Below are 14,104 nucleotides of genomic sequence, written 5' to 3' on the forward strand. Positions count from 1 at the left end.
TGTTGCTGTGGTCCATAAATCATCTATCTCACTCAGCAGGAGACCTCTCCATCAGGGGGCTGGCCTTGAGGGCCTGTACCTGGTATTGGTTCAAAGAGACAGACTGGGGATGCTGCTGGTACAGTGCCTACCCTGCTGTGCAGCTGCCTCCCTGACTGAGCTGATGGAGGCAGTCTCTAGCATGGTGTTGGAGAACCCTAGGGCTGTTGTCCTGGGAGACTTCAATGTCCATGCTGAGGCTGCTCTCACTGGTCTGACTTGAGACTTCATGGCCTCCATGAGGCTTTCTCAAGTGGTCATTGGCCTGATGCACAGTGCAGGATTTGGTTTTTGCCCCTGCTGGCATCTAGAAATGGGGGGGGGAGGTCTGCAACCCTGCTGTTATGGCCAGACCACCTACTAGTGAATCTTGCAGGGTTAGAGGATCTGCTAAGATAGTCTGCCCCCCAGAGACTTATGGATTCCAAAGGATACAATCATTCCTGAGTGCCTTATACAACACTGTGGAGTATGTTTGGCCCCATGGTATACTGTGGATCTATGTGCATTGAAACAGGGTGGATAACAGCTAGAGCACAGGTGGAGAAAGTCTCACTATGAAGACCAAGCATGCGCGAGAGCACATAATCATGCCTACTGTGTGGTGGTGAAAGCAGCAAAGAAGGCCTACTTTGTTGCTTTCATCATGTCCTTGAGTAATAGAGCTCTTCAGGTCCACAGACTGTTGACACCTACATCAGTGGACTGAGCCTGGAACATCTCAGAGACCTCCTGTGATTTGCTTGGTGGGAACATTGTTGTTCACCTCTGTAGTGAGCTTGACACCACAGCTGATGCAGCTCCAAGTGAGGTTTCCAACGCTTCATCAAGCCTTGCTTTTTGAGATCAGTTTCCAGTTGTGCACGCTGATGACATTAACAAGGTGCTTGTGAGTATGTGACCAACCACATATTACCTTGACCCTTGTCCTTTATGGCTGATTAAAGCTAGCCAGGTTGGGGGAGGGACATGACTAGAGTGTTTCTTGGGCTTCTACTCTTCGCTATGCGGTGCCATAGGGCACTATATTGTCTCCAATCCCATTTAATATCTGCATGAAGTCATTGGGAGCAGTCACCAGGAGAATTAGAGGTGTAGAGATGTCATCAGGACACTAATGATACCCAACTCTATTTCTCTGTAACATAGGGGTGGAGAACGGTTTTGGCCCAGTGGGCTAGATCTTTATCTCCTTCCGCTCATGATGACATCAGATTACTTATAGGTGGCTGGTGTTACCCACCTGTCAAAGTTGACCCACAGGGATGGGGCGAGCAGCTAGCTTTGCCAGTGCCTTTCCCACAGGGAATGTGCTGGCAAAGCAGCACCAATAGGACTGAAGTCTTCACTCATCAGCTGATGAGGGGAGAGTTCAGTGCTGCTCTCTGTAGGGGTCATGTTCTGTGCAAGGAATACACTGGCAAAGCAGCATCCAGCAGCATTGCTCTCTCTCTCTCTGCTCACGAGCTGATGGGCAGAGGGTTCAATCCTGCTCTCTGCAGGGGTTTGCTTCGCCAGCACATCCCCCACAGGGAATGTGCTGGCAAAGCAGCATCTAGCAGACAGAATCTTGGCCCCCCAATCAGCTGATATCACACAGTGATATCAGCTAATTGACAGGTGAATGAGGTTTGGGGAAAATGGCCTCACAGACCACATATGACCCTGCAGCGGGCCAAGATTGATATGGCAGTTCCCCACCCCTGCTGTAACATCTGACTCAGAAATGACTATGCAGGCCCTGGACCAGTGTCTGGATGCAGTGTGGGGCTGGTTGAGGGCTAATAAACTGGGTCTGAATCCTGGCAAGATGGAGACTCTGTGGGTGAGCAGTTATTGGGTCCAGGAAGTTGGCCAGTTGCCTGCTCTGGATGGGGTTGGACTCTCCCCAAAGGAGTAGGTGTGTAGTCTAAGGGTGCTTCTAGTTCCAGCTCTGTCACTGGAGGCACAGGTTTCCTCAGTGGCTAAGAGTACCTTTTACCAGCTTTGGCTGGTAAAACAGCTACTGCTGTTCCTAGACCAGGATAGCTTGACCACAGCTGTCTATGCACTGGTAAATTCAGTGCTGGATTACTGCATAGCGGTCTATGTGGGGCTACTCTTGAGGTTGCTCCAGAGGCTATGGCTAGTGTAGGACGGTGACTAAGCTGCTTATGGGGGCAAACTACCGCCAGCATATCTTGTTTATGGGATTTGCACTGGCTGCCAATTTGCAGTTTAAGGTTTTGGTACTAACAAATAGGGCCCTATGAACAACTCAGGACAGCTTACTTGACAGACCCCCTTGTGCCTTATATACACAGTAGGTCGCTATATTCTCCAGGTAGGTCACTGTATTTTCCTTCAAGTCCCTAACATATCAGACCCCCACGCCACAATAATCTGGAGCAGGGCTTTCAGTGTGGCTGCCCCTGCTTTGTGGATCAGCATTTTTGTGTCAATAAGCTTTTCCAGCTAGATGAAAAGGTCTTTGGCTTAGGTGTTCTTAATTTTCTGTTTTTAGTTACTTTTGTTGTTATTTAAACTACTTTAGCTTTTTATGACATGCTTGTAAATTGCCTTGAGACTCATGTGAAAGGCGATTCATAAATAAAAACAAAAACATGTTTCATCAGCCAATCGAAACCAATGAAAGGATGAAATTGTATCTGTTTGACACTAATAAGTTGTTCTGCATAATTACATACATCTACAATGTTGCTCAATAAAAACCAAGCTAATTGTGGCAACCTTTTCTTATAATGTGTAGACAGATATAGCTATATGCTCCAAAATGCAGCAGAAAGAGAGGGAATATTTTGTTGTCAACGTTAGCCAGGCCCCTGTGCTGACTAATAGAAAGCATGAGGCTCCTAAGGAATCATAATCACCAAGCGAGGATTTATAGCACTGCAGAGTGAGGAGAGATCATTTATCTAAATGGTGGATGGCAACCTGGCACCTAAGCCTGGTGTAGAGAGCAGAACTGATTGGACATCCTCAGTGGTTTGTACAGAACAAGTGGCACAAACTGATCTAAAAATAGGAGGTAGTTATTACTGGCTGTTATATATATTACACGCTTCCAAGGGCTACAAAGGTTGTCTTTTTTAAAAAATGTTTTGTGCAATTATTTAGACAGCCTTAGAGAATGATCATCCACAGATCAGACACATCATAGAGTCCAGAACTCAAATCCACAGTGAGGCTTAACACACAGTTTAAGGAATATCAGGCAGAAATTTACCACTCAGCTGTGGTCAAATGGTGGCAGCTGCAGAGCGGGCATCCACACCAACAAAAAAGCCTAATCTTTATGCTAATAGGCCAGAGCAAATGAGGTGTTAACCTTTGACCCCAATAAAAGCTTTGGGGTCAGTACTGCTCAGCACTGCTCACAGATCTGAGCAACTAGCTCTCACTGCTGCCTCAGATTGCCTTTGCCTCCCTCACATAAGACCAGTCTGCCAAGTTGCAGAAAGTTCATTCACATTTAGCCAGTTTGCTTCATCCCACCAAGGAACAGTATGTACCATGAACACACCACAGAATCCACAGTGACCCAAAGTCATTCCCAGCACAATATACTTGCTTGTTTCATTCTGCTCAAATCAACAGTTCTTAAACTTTGACACAATGGGAACTCCTAAATCAAGAGAATCAGAAGCAGCATCTCTATGTACAAAAGGAAGACTTCTGAAAGCAGCTACTTGTGTCCTGGCCTGAGACAAATACATCCAAGGAGAAGTGGGTAATAAGAGTCAAGGGAGAGAAATATAAGAATCCCTTTTTATTAGGGAAGAACAGTGTTTATTCCAAACAATGTGTGGAGACAGGTAGCCATTTTATCACATACTTGGACCTGGCAGGTATGAAAATTCTCCTTGCAACTTGCAAGATAATACAACCAGTTTGCAAGTACTCAATATACACTCCATGGTCCATTGCCACATGGTCATCTGTAACCATCCACTATCAATCAGTTAGTGGGAGGGGCAGGCATAGCCATCTGCCAATGTTGTAGTGATTGCAGAGGGGATCATTCAACATATTCATAAAAAGAGCTGAACTGAGAGGTGGGGGAATTGGGAGCACCCACCAAACAATTGGTTGTGACTCCTCTGTAATTTGAAGTCTCTGATTCTCATGAATACATTCATCATGAAATTTTGGTCTGGCACCTGAGGGGGGCACAAAGGGCAAATAATTTTTTCTTCCTTTGTCCACAGAACAAAGACTCAAAAAGTAGATGCAGACTTATCAGGAACAAGTGGGCCTATTTATTGAATAATTGCAATCTGATACCAGAAGCCTATTATCTTCAGTAGCTTTGAAGACCAGGCATCAATGGGCTTGTAGGGTTTGTAGCACTGTATCTGGTGGTAGCAGTGGCACATCATCATCCAGAACAGAAGCATTTCTTACAACAAGCCACAGTGTTTATCCATCGTCCAAAAGGAAGTCATTCATAGCAGCAAATGTTGCATGGGTGGTGTATGGAAAAGAGATAAAGTATGTCACTGAGCTTTGCATCAATGGGTAATGGAGAAAAAAAGCCGTCAGTCAGAAAGTTCTTTGAAAATGGTGGAAAGTTTAGCAAAGGAGCTTAAGAAACTCACAATTTAGTCAACATAGTAAGTAGCCCAGTAACTAACATATCCGACATTTTTGATGACTTTCACTGGGAAAGCAAACTCAATATAATCCTTGTCAGAAAGTCTGTCTCATGTTTCAGTACAGCAATATAAAATTGCTCACATACTTTTTACTACATTAGGAGAGTTTTTAAACCTGGCGAGTAACTTATTGAAGGGTGAGGTCGTTTCCAGATGACCTGTTTATTGAGCATTCATCCTGATTTGTTTGCACAGAAGTTATATGACACTGCATCAAACAATTGTTATCCCATACTTTCCTCTGGTCATTTCTCTCCCTGTCCCCCAATCAGTCCCTCTCACAGAGAGACACAAAGCCTGTGCACACATACTTCACTTTTCCAAAAAAGGTAGATCCAGTAGAATTAATAGGAGACCTGAAACGTACATAACACTGAAAGAGGAAGTGGGAAAGAGAATCATTCTTCCAACTTCCTCCTCCTGCTCTATGTACTCTTCAAGGAAGAAAAAGATAACCACCCCCAGTGCTTCTCATGACCTGGGGCGGGGGAATTCAGAGGCTTCGTGGGTGCCTGAGGAAGACCTCTGGCAACCTACACCAAACACTAGCTGTGGGATTACTTATGTTGAGAATACTGAAGAGTCTAGGATAGGATAAAGTAGTAAGACGTTTTATCATGCCCTGATGCAGGTAAGGAGGCTTACCACTACACAGAAATAGATAGGTGCCCAACTTGGGAGGTAGTGGTGGTACAACAGCTTCAAAATGCAGGGAACCACTGTGGCTACAGCAAAGACATGTTGTGGCCTTAAGCAGCACCCCCAAGTAATGAGGAGCAGGAGTAGGAACAGAAAAGCTTATTAGAAGTCCCAGCAGAATAACAGGCGTTGGTCACACAAAGAGTAGGGATCAAGCGCAATACACTAATTTCTTATACGTACTGTTTGTTAGGAATGTTGCATATGTTCCATATGCCATCTAAATCATATTTCCAGCATACAACCTGATGAGAGGTATGGCATTAAAAAAACACACGGAGAGGTGCAAAAAATATATGATATTGTTAAAGTCCTTTTGAAACAATGTATATAATCACTACATATCTTATTGCCCCACCTAGTGAGTGAGTTTAGGATTACAGCCTCTAACATCCTTGGGAACTGATGTTTCTACCCCTCCAGCGTGAATTGCCCCCTCCCTTCCATTGTTGGCCTTAACCATGGTTTAGCAGAGGTGGGGTGGGCATTTCTGAGGCTGGCTCCTGATTTACAAACCGTGACTTTTCAGATAGCCAGCATTACATTGGCACTGGGCCTTGAACTACCGATGGTACATCCTTTTTCAAAAACAAAATTCTACATTTGTATGTAATGCAACCCATATTTGTTTGCTATTACATTAACTGGGGGCATTAATCCCATCTTACTGTGGTTAAAATAGTATTGTAATTATGAAATAACTGCAGCACCATTTTTTTTTTAAAGCAGGAGGATATGCTGCAGGAGCTAGCAGTGTTTGAAAGGTTTGCCAGATAAACTAGGAATAATAGTCCCTGTGTGTCATTTTACATTGGGTTTGGATGAATCATTTAACTGATTTTTTTTTTAAAAAAAACTTCCTATCAAAAGAAGCAAGACCACCCTTTAAAACAAAGATCTGAAAGTCATAAAACCAATTGCTGGTTACAATTTCCAAAACACTGCGCATTTTTATTTTGCAAATAAATAAGCTTCTTTGTTTGGCTCTTCGCTTTGTTCTTCTACATTTCCCTCACGGATTGTATTTGATGTTTCTGAAATATCTTTTCCTCCATATGATTCTTCATCTCTGCTAGCCCTTTATTAAATTATGTGATTATTATTTTCAGAGGATGTGCAAATTTTAAAAAATGACCAGTCACGTTTCTTCACTTCCCAATACAAAACAAAGCTACAAATAAAATTAAAGGGCCTGTATGAGGAACGCAGGAAAAGCAGGGATTGTTTCTCTTAGCAATCTACCATCTGAGGAGCTTAGCTTTGTGTCCTTGCTAAACAGCTTTAAACCCTGGAAATGTAATTAAGGTTGTCCGATTCCCTGCTTATACAGAGTGCTTCAGCTAAATCCTACGCAGTCTTTCAATGAGAAAACTTTTATCTTCTATTAATTCTCAACAGTTCCATGCTATCTTTTTGACCCACTTGCACATTACAGACTTTCAACAATGTTTTTTTTCTGGGACGTGAGGGCTGGACCATGCTTTGAAAGGGACATAGGATGGAACTGCTGATCATCTCATGAGATGACTACAGAAGTGCAGTTTTTGCACGGTGTATACACAACAGATGGATCTGTTGGGCAGTGCTGGTTCGAAAACAAACAGGTGACCTAACAGGCTGCTGTCGATTTGAGTTTGTTCTTTGTCCACTTTACCAATTTTTTTTTCCCTCTCAGGAAAAAAATGGTAAAAATATCGGTATTTTTAAAGGACATATTGAAACGAAATGTCAATAAATTTAAGGAATTGTCAATAAACTGAAGGAAATATTAATACAAATATTGATATTAATATCAATATTTTAGGCACAGGTTTTTTTTTTTAAAAAAACTATTTCTGAAGATAGCCGTGGAAAATCACAACATAAAAATCCAATCTGCAAGGATAGCGAATAAACGAATTAATGGAAAAATTGGTACCAAATCCAAAATGGGTCAAATTCTAGCACATCCATAGTATACATCCAATAGAATCACAGCCAATCACTGCTTCCATAAATGTTTATATACAGTGACACACATGTGTATAACAATCAGGGCATATGAAAATCAACTAGAGCTTATTAGTTACTAGCAGCCTTCTACCTGGCATTGCTTAGGAATTCTAAGACACCAAAAACAAAGCAGTTTTGAGAGGTTCACCATCTTGTTTCAAAATGGCATCCAACTGTACCTAGACAATCAAAAACCTGCTCCTGGATTTCAGGAACCTTCAAGCAAAATTTGGTTGCAACATCTTAATTGCAGTAGATTTTCCTAACAACTGTTCAATGTACTGAGGATGTTACATATTTACGGTAACTCCTCAGTCTCATAACCTCCTCTTGTGTAGGCATGGCCACTTTTTTTTTCCCTCCTAGCCAGGCTCCTGTACCTTTAACAGCAGCCTGTCACAAAGCAGAGAGAAAATATGGCAAAAGTTTGCTATGCTTGTTTTTGTCATTTCCTGTTAAAAGTCACAGGAGCAAGGCCAGAAACAGCTGCGCTCCATGCTTCTTCCTCTATGTCACTCTGACCCAAGCCAGAGACCACTTCCTCAAAATGTCTGAATCACTTCAGTCACTTATATGATAAAGCAGTTCAAAACACTGAAGGCGAGGCTACAAATGATTCCTATCTTAGGGAGATCACTTGAAATGCATTTCGTGGGACTGCCCCTATGCAGAGCAACTTGCTACAGAGGTTTGCCTCCAGTTAGTCCTGGCTCCAGGTTTGAGGGGGCCCTGGGGAAAGTGTCCTTGGGTGCGTCCCCCCTTTCACAGGCCAGTCATGTCAAGCTTGCCTAGTGTCTGGCAGCAGCAGTGGGCTGAACAGCACTGAGTGGTTTCACCTAGGCACCACTTAAAATCCCCCAAAGTAGCATAATGCCAGGCCGTTGCTGGACATTAAAACAGCACCTAGATCCAGATGCCCAGGATTTTAAAGGGGGGGCTAAGGCAATGGCGAGCCCTGCTGGGGTCCTGGCAGCTAACAAGGATATCAGCACTAATGCCAGCCTTGCCTTCAGTGTGAGGTTAATCATCATTAGGGATGGAGGAGAGGAATCAGTTTGAAACAGTTATACACGGAGGTTTGTGTTTCCTACCTGATCAAGCTTTGCTCACATTGCACCACTTCTTGCATTAAATGCCTGCTTATGTTCAAGCCAGTCATACATTGTTAAGTGTTTAAAAAGACCAAGTAATTATATGCAACATTATATGAAAAAACACTCATATTTTATACATATAATACAGTGGTTCCCAAACTCCCCCCCCCATGAACCACTTGAAAATTCCCGAGGGTTTTGGTGGACCACTTAAAGCTTTTGTAGCAATTGTAATGCATTCTGCTAGGTGCTGTATGATTTTTAACTGTATTTTTACGGACATACTGTGGACCACCTGAATGAAGCTCATGGACCAACAGTGGTCTGTGGATCAAAGTTTGGGAACCCCGAGTATAATACAATAAAGCTACACCCTCTACTATATTTCTTCCATCCTTCCTATAGTGTGATGACAGCCTTTCTGAGCCATCGCAGCAGCAGAGGAAGGAGAAGGTGGCAGGCAGCCCAGCTGAAACATGGAGGAACAGTCATGACAGGCCAGGCCAGCTCATCAACAACTGTCCTGCTCTGCTGCCACTGCCCACCTCGCCAACAACATTTCAGCTTCAGCAGCAGAGAACAAGGGAGAGGAAAGTGGGGGAAGCGGGGGGCAGCATAGCAAGACAGATATCAAGGAGCTGCCTTGTCCTGTCCAGAGTGTGGCTCACCTGGCCCGTCTGCCTCCATCTCCCTCCCCCGCTTCCCTCTTCCTTGCGGGAGGAAGTCTAATCCTGCTTAGCATTGGGTTCAGGTACGTGAGAGAGACGACAGCAGGGATCTCTCTCACATACCTGAATGCAGCGCTAAGCAGGACTGCCCTTCCCCCCCCCACATCAGCTGATGCAAAAGGAGGGCAATCCCGCTGGGTTCGGGTGCATGACAAAGGTCCCTGCAGAGATCTCTCTCACACACCTGAACCCACCACTAAGGAGGATTGCCCCCCCCCTGCACAGGCTGATGTGAAGGGAGGGTGATTCTGGATCATAAAACATTTAAAATATGAGCACAGGGCTAGCATGCAACCCTGCCCGCGCTCCCCCTTTTAACCTCAGATGTTTGTATTTTAACAGGTGGGTGGGACAATCCTCATGTCAATCATGCAAGATCACAATTATGTCATGTGATTGATATGTGGGTTGCCATGCCCCCTGCTAAAGTTGGCCCACAAACTGGAAACCAAAACTAACGGGTGAGTGTGTGGCGGTTGGCAAGGTCTAAGGGGTGAAGGAGTTGGTGGGAGGGATAGGGCTTGCTGGGGCGCAGTTTTGTAGGTGGGGTTGGTGAGCAACATGTGCACGGGCAGCATCCCTAGAATTACATAAAAAAATAAGATCATCATCATGCTGCAATTTGCTTGGCCACAGACAGGTGGCACTGCAAACTACAGTGTGACAAGAAGTGGTGGATGGGCACCCCAGGCAAGCTATAGAGGGACAGCCAGAACAGACCACGAGCTCCTTTAGATAGAACTTTCTAATTCTGCAAGCATCTTATTAGTTTCATGTGGGAAGTTACATGACTGTTAAAAGCCACAGTGGGAAAAATTAAGCTTGTGGCCTATTCTCAATTCCCCATTGTCATTTTTAAAAAGCACAATATAAACAAGAGAATGTTCCTATTGGGATGCAGCTGTTCCCCCCAATAATGAGGAGCTTGATGGTGCTACATGAAACATCAAGCTTTAGATCTGTCAATAGCAACAGTCTCGCACAGACATTGTTTTATGTATTACACATGAACATTGCCACTGCCTTAAATACCAACTGTGAAGTGCTTTTGATTTAAACATTCAAGAACTAGTTCAGCTTTCTCTGTAATTCTTAATCCAGAAATACATATAATTTTCTCCCATGTCTGCAAGGAGGAAAAACGGGTTGAAGTGACCCAACCCAAGCTGAATGCTATCCCTAATGCAGCATGCACAGATACGATATCCCCTTTTTCTTGCAGAGTTGTTCAAAGCAGGTCCTGCCAGTGTTAATGTACAATACAGTTGGCTCCAAAGTATGTTATAACAAGAGGGCAAAAACAGTGATTACATAGCTACTCTGCAAAGAAACAACCAAGAACCCAGGCAGTTTCACTCTTAGGCACACTACAGATAATAGCATTCAGAATAAATACATCTTTTGTTAAGTCATTACATGTGAAACCCAGAGGTTCTGGAAAAATAATTTGGGAACAACCATTAGCATTTCAAAGTGTCATCTATATGTTCAGAGCTTTATCTCGGCATTCCTTACAACAAATCCTGCAAGGAAGGCCATAAATGCTATTATCCTTACATTGCAGGGGCCAGGGCTACAGCTGAGAGGTGGTGGCTTGATTGAGGCCATTGCTGAGTTTGTGACTGAGAGGGAGCATCAACCAAGGACACCCCAGCTTATACCCTTAGCCGCTAGACCACTCCAGCTCTGCACTGAACATGTAAGCATTTGCCCTGATGTCTGTGTTCTCACTGACATCAAGGATTAGGTGTTTTGCTGCAACTCAGCAATGCCCACACCTGTCTGCAGAGTATGACAGTATTATGCTGCTCTTGCAGAATCCCTACTATGTTAATGCTTCCTGATCAAGGTGAAATGACTCCAGAGTCCAGACTAAAACTCAAAAGAGGAAGACCGCGGGGGTCTAGATTAGATTTCTGTAATAGCACACAAGGGGTGTATGAATCTACACTACAAATCTAAAACAGTGTTCCTTCATTCCTTCTTTCTCCCAGGGAATCCTGGAAACAGTAGTTCTATGAAATTTGGAGAAGGAGAATGTAGGAATCTTCCAACAGAACTTTCTCAGCATTGCCAGAATTCTTTGGAGGAAGCCATGAAAGCTCATCTCATATAAAACCAATATAAGTTTGCAGTGTAAACCTGTCCTAGGTAAATCTGGCCACTGACCTATGTTCTCAGTGGTGTTTTTCATGATTCATTCAACTCACCCTTCATTCAACTGCTGTATTTATCTCTGCAATAAAGAGAAAAAGTCCCCTCTGGTGACAGTCTCCAAACTCCCCAAACAGATAACCTATCAAAGTTAGAATGAAATGACACATGCAAATTGACACCAGGCTATCTGTTGTATCACTGTATGAAAGCAACAGGTACACTTCATTCAAATTAAAAAGTAACTTGTATCGGGTCAAAGTCCCAGATCTGTCATACAGCAATTCTCATATCTCAGAAAGATTCAATTTTCTTAAAGGAACAGTAAGCAGTATCATGGCAGCCCACCTACTAAACCACTGTTGTACAGCAGCCTAGTAACTCACAACAGCAACAGCAACACAGTAAGGCATAGTTTGAAAGACCAAGGGGCTTTCCCATGATAGGCTGAGCACAAGACATCTAACCATCAGTTTCTGAAGTGTAATCTTCATTCCTCTCACTGGGTGCCAATTTGTGCTGTCAGCAAATTAAAGTGGTAATTTTTTCCAAGATCTTATCACTTCATGTTGTAGGAGGGGGTTGCATTTTTAATGCTCCCCACTCCCAAAAAATAACCTCTGTGCACATAGGGAAATAGCATGCACATCAGTCTAGCATGCAATTCTTCTATGTACAAGCTTTTATTTCTTTTTGAGGGAGAGTATTCAAATAGGTAATTCCCTTCTCCACTATTATTTGCAGCCAGAAGTGGTGACATCCTGGAGAACCTTATCGTTTGAGTCTGCTGATGGCATAGCACAAGCTATTACTACAAGTGTTATATACTACATAGCACACATTATTACAAGTGTGCCACACAAATCATGTGGTGGCATATGGCATGACTAAAATCAATTAACCAACTGCATTTATATTTCTGGTGCTTGCATACTTGATACAATCGACCATGGCTGTTTCTGGGGAAATAGGACTCAATTTCACTGCCTCAGCCTCAGAGCTTAAACCTCTGTGAAATAAAACAACCAGTGCCTTGCACCAAAAGTTTGTTGCTTCCCCATGTTTGGTACAATGTCATTCCTCAATCTCAACAGCAAAATCTCAGGCTTTCCTTTCTGGATATCTGCTCCACTGTTTTCAGCAAGGCAGATTTTGGTTTCCAGACATTTCTGAATTTACCAAATAAAATTTTCAGTAAGAGTGAAGATCCTTTTGGATGGGGAAAGAACTACAACGGTGAATGGCACAGGCTGTGTCGATGACGCAGGTCATGTAAAAGCAAAACATCTGTACACATGCGGCTAGGAACAGCCCATCAAAAACAATACCGTAATCCAAGAATACATTATTTAAGCAAAAGAGACATAAACAGTGTCTTGCAAAAGTAATCAGACCCCTGACCAATGCTCTCATATTACTGAATTACAAATGATACATTGTAATTTTGTTCTGTATGATATTTTATTTTGATATACTGAAACTCAAAATCAATTATGGTAAGGCGACATTGGTTTTAGGTTGGGAAATGTTTGTAAGAAACATAAAAAACGGAAACATGGTGCTTGCATAAGTATTCAACCCCTGTGCTGTGGTAGCTCCCAGTTTACACAGATGAAAGATTGCCCTATTGGGGACACAATTACCTTACCATTGGCCTCCACCTGTGAACCATGAAAGTTGCTGTCACATTGTCAGGATAAAACCCCCACTACCGAAGGATCATTGGTCAGGCTGTGGATCTGAAGGAAAATGAAGATCAAAGAGCATTCTACAGAAGTGAGAGATAATGCAATACAAATGCATAATTAGAAAAAGGGTACAAACAAATATCCAAGTGTTTGGATAGCCCAGTGAGCACAGTTGGATCAATAATCAGGAAGTGGAAGCTGCATCACACCACCCAGGCACTGCCAAGACAAGGCCATCCCTCAAAACTCAGAGCTCGAACAAGAAGGAGACTTGTGAGACAAGCCACAGAGAGGCCAACAATCACTTTGAAGAAGCTACAGAGTTCAGTGGATGGGAGTGGAGTAATGGTGCACCAGTCAACCATATCAAGAGCCAGAAAGCATGCGAAGTGGGAAAAGGTTTTGTGGTCAGATGAGACCAAGACAGAGCTTTTTGGCCAAAACTCAAAGCTCTATGTGTGGCGCAAACATAACACTTCCTATGCCTCAAGACATACCATCCCTACAGTGAAGTATGGTGGTGGCAGAATCATGCTGTGGGGATGCTTCTCACCAGCAGGGACTAGGCATCTGGTTAAAATTGAAGGAAGAATGGATGGAGCAAAATACAGGGAAATACTGCAGGAGAACCTGCTTCAGTCCACTAAAACTGAAGCTTGGGAGGAAATTCACTTTTCAGCAGGACAATGTTCCCAAGCACAAGGCCAAAACAACATTCGAGTGGCTCAAGAACAAAAAGGTGAATGTCCTACAGTTGGCCCAGTCAAAGTCCTGATCTCAATCCCACTGAGAATCTGTGGTTCTCTTTGGAAACTGCAATCCACAAGCAACATCCAACCAACCTGAACAACCTGGAGCAAATCTGCCAAGAAGAATGGGCCAAAATCCCTCCAAAACTGTGCAAAGCTGGTACACACCTACCCCAAAAGACTTAAAGCTGTTATTGCAGCGAAAGGTGGCTCTACCAAACATTAATGTGTGGGGGTTGAATAGTTATGCAAGCAACATGTTTCAGTTTTTTATGTTTCTTACAAACATTTCCCAACATAAAACCA

The 14,104-nt window shown here is 43.3% G+C and overlaps 2 protein-coding genes across 2 annotated transcripts in view; one reads left to right on the forward strand and one right to left on the reverse strand.

Moving 5' to 3' along the window:
* The window catches only part of MATCAP2 (microtubule associated tyrosine carboxypeptidase 2), a 98,129-nt gene that overhangs the window by 71,165 nt on the left and 12,860 nt on the right, over positions 1 to 14,104 (forward strand). The window lies entirely within an intron of this gene.
* The window catches only part of EEPD1 (endonuclease/exonuclease/phosphatase family domain containing 1), a 60,403-nt gene that overhangs the window by 17,916 nt on the left and 28,383 nt on the right, over positions 1 to 14,104 (reverse strand). The gene's annotated exons all lie outside the window — the stretch shown is intronic.

This window comes from Rhineura floridana, chromosome 10 (genome assembly GCF_030035675.1).
Source record: "Rhineura floridana isolate rRhiFlo1 chromosome 10, rRhiFlo1.hap2, whole genome shotgun sequence".
Taxonomy (NCBI): Eukaryota; Metazoa; Chordata; class Lepidosauria; order Squamata; family Rhineuridae; genus Rhineura; species Rhineura floridana.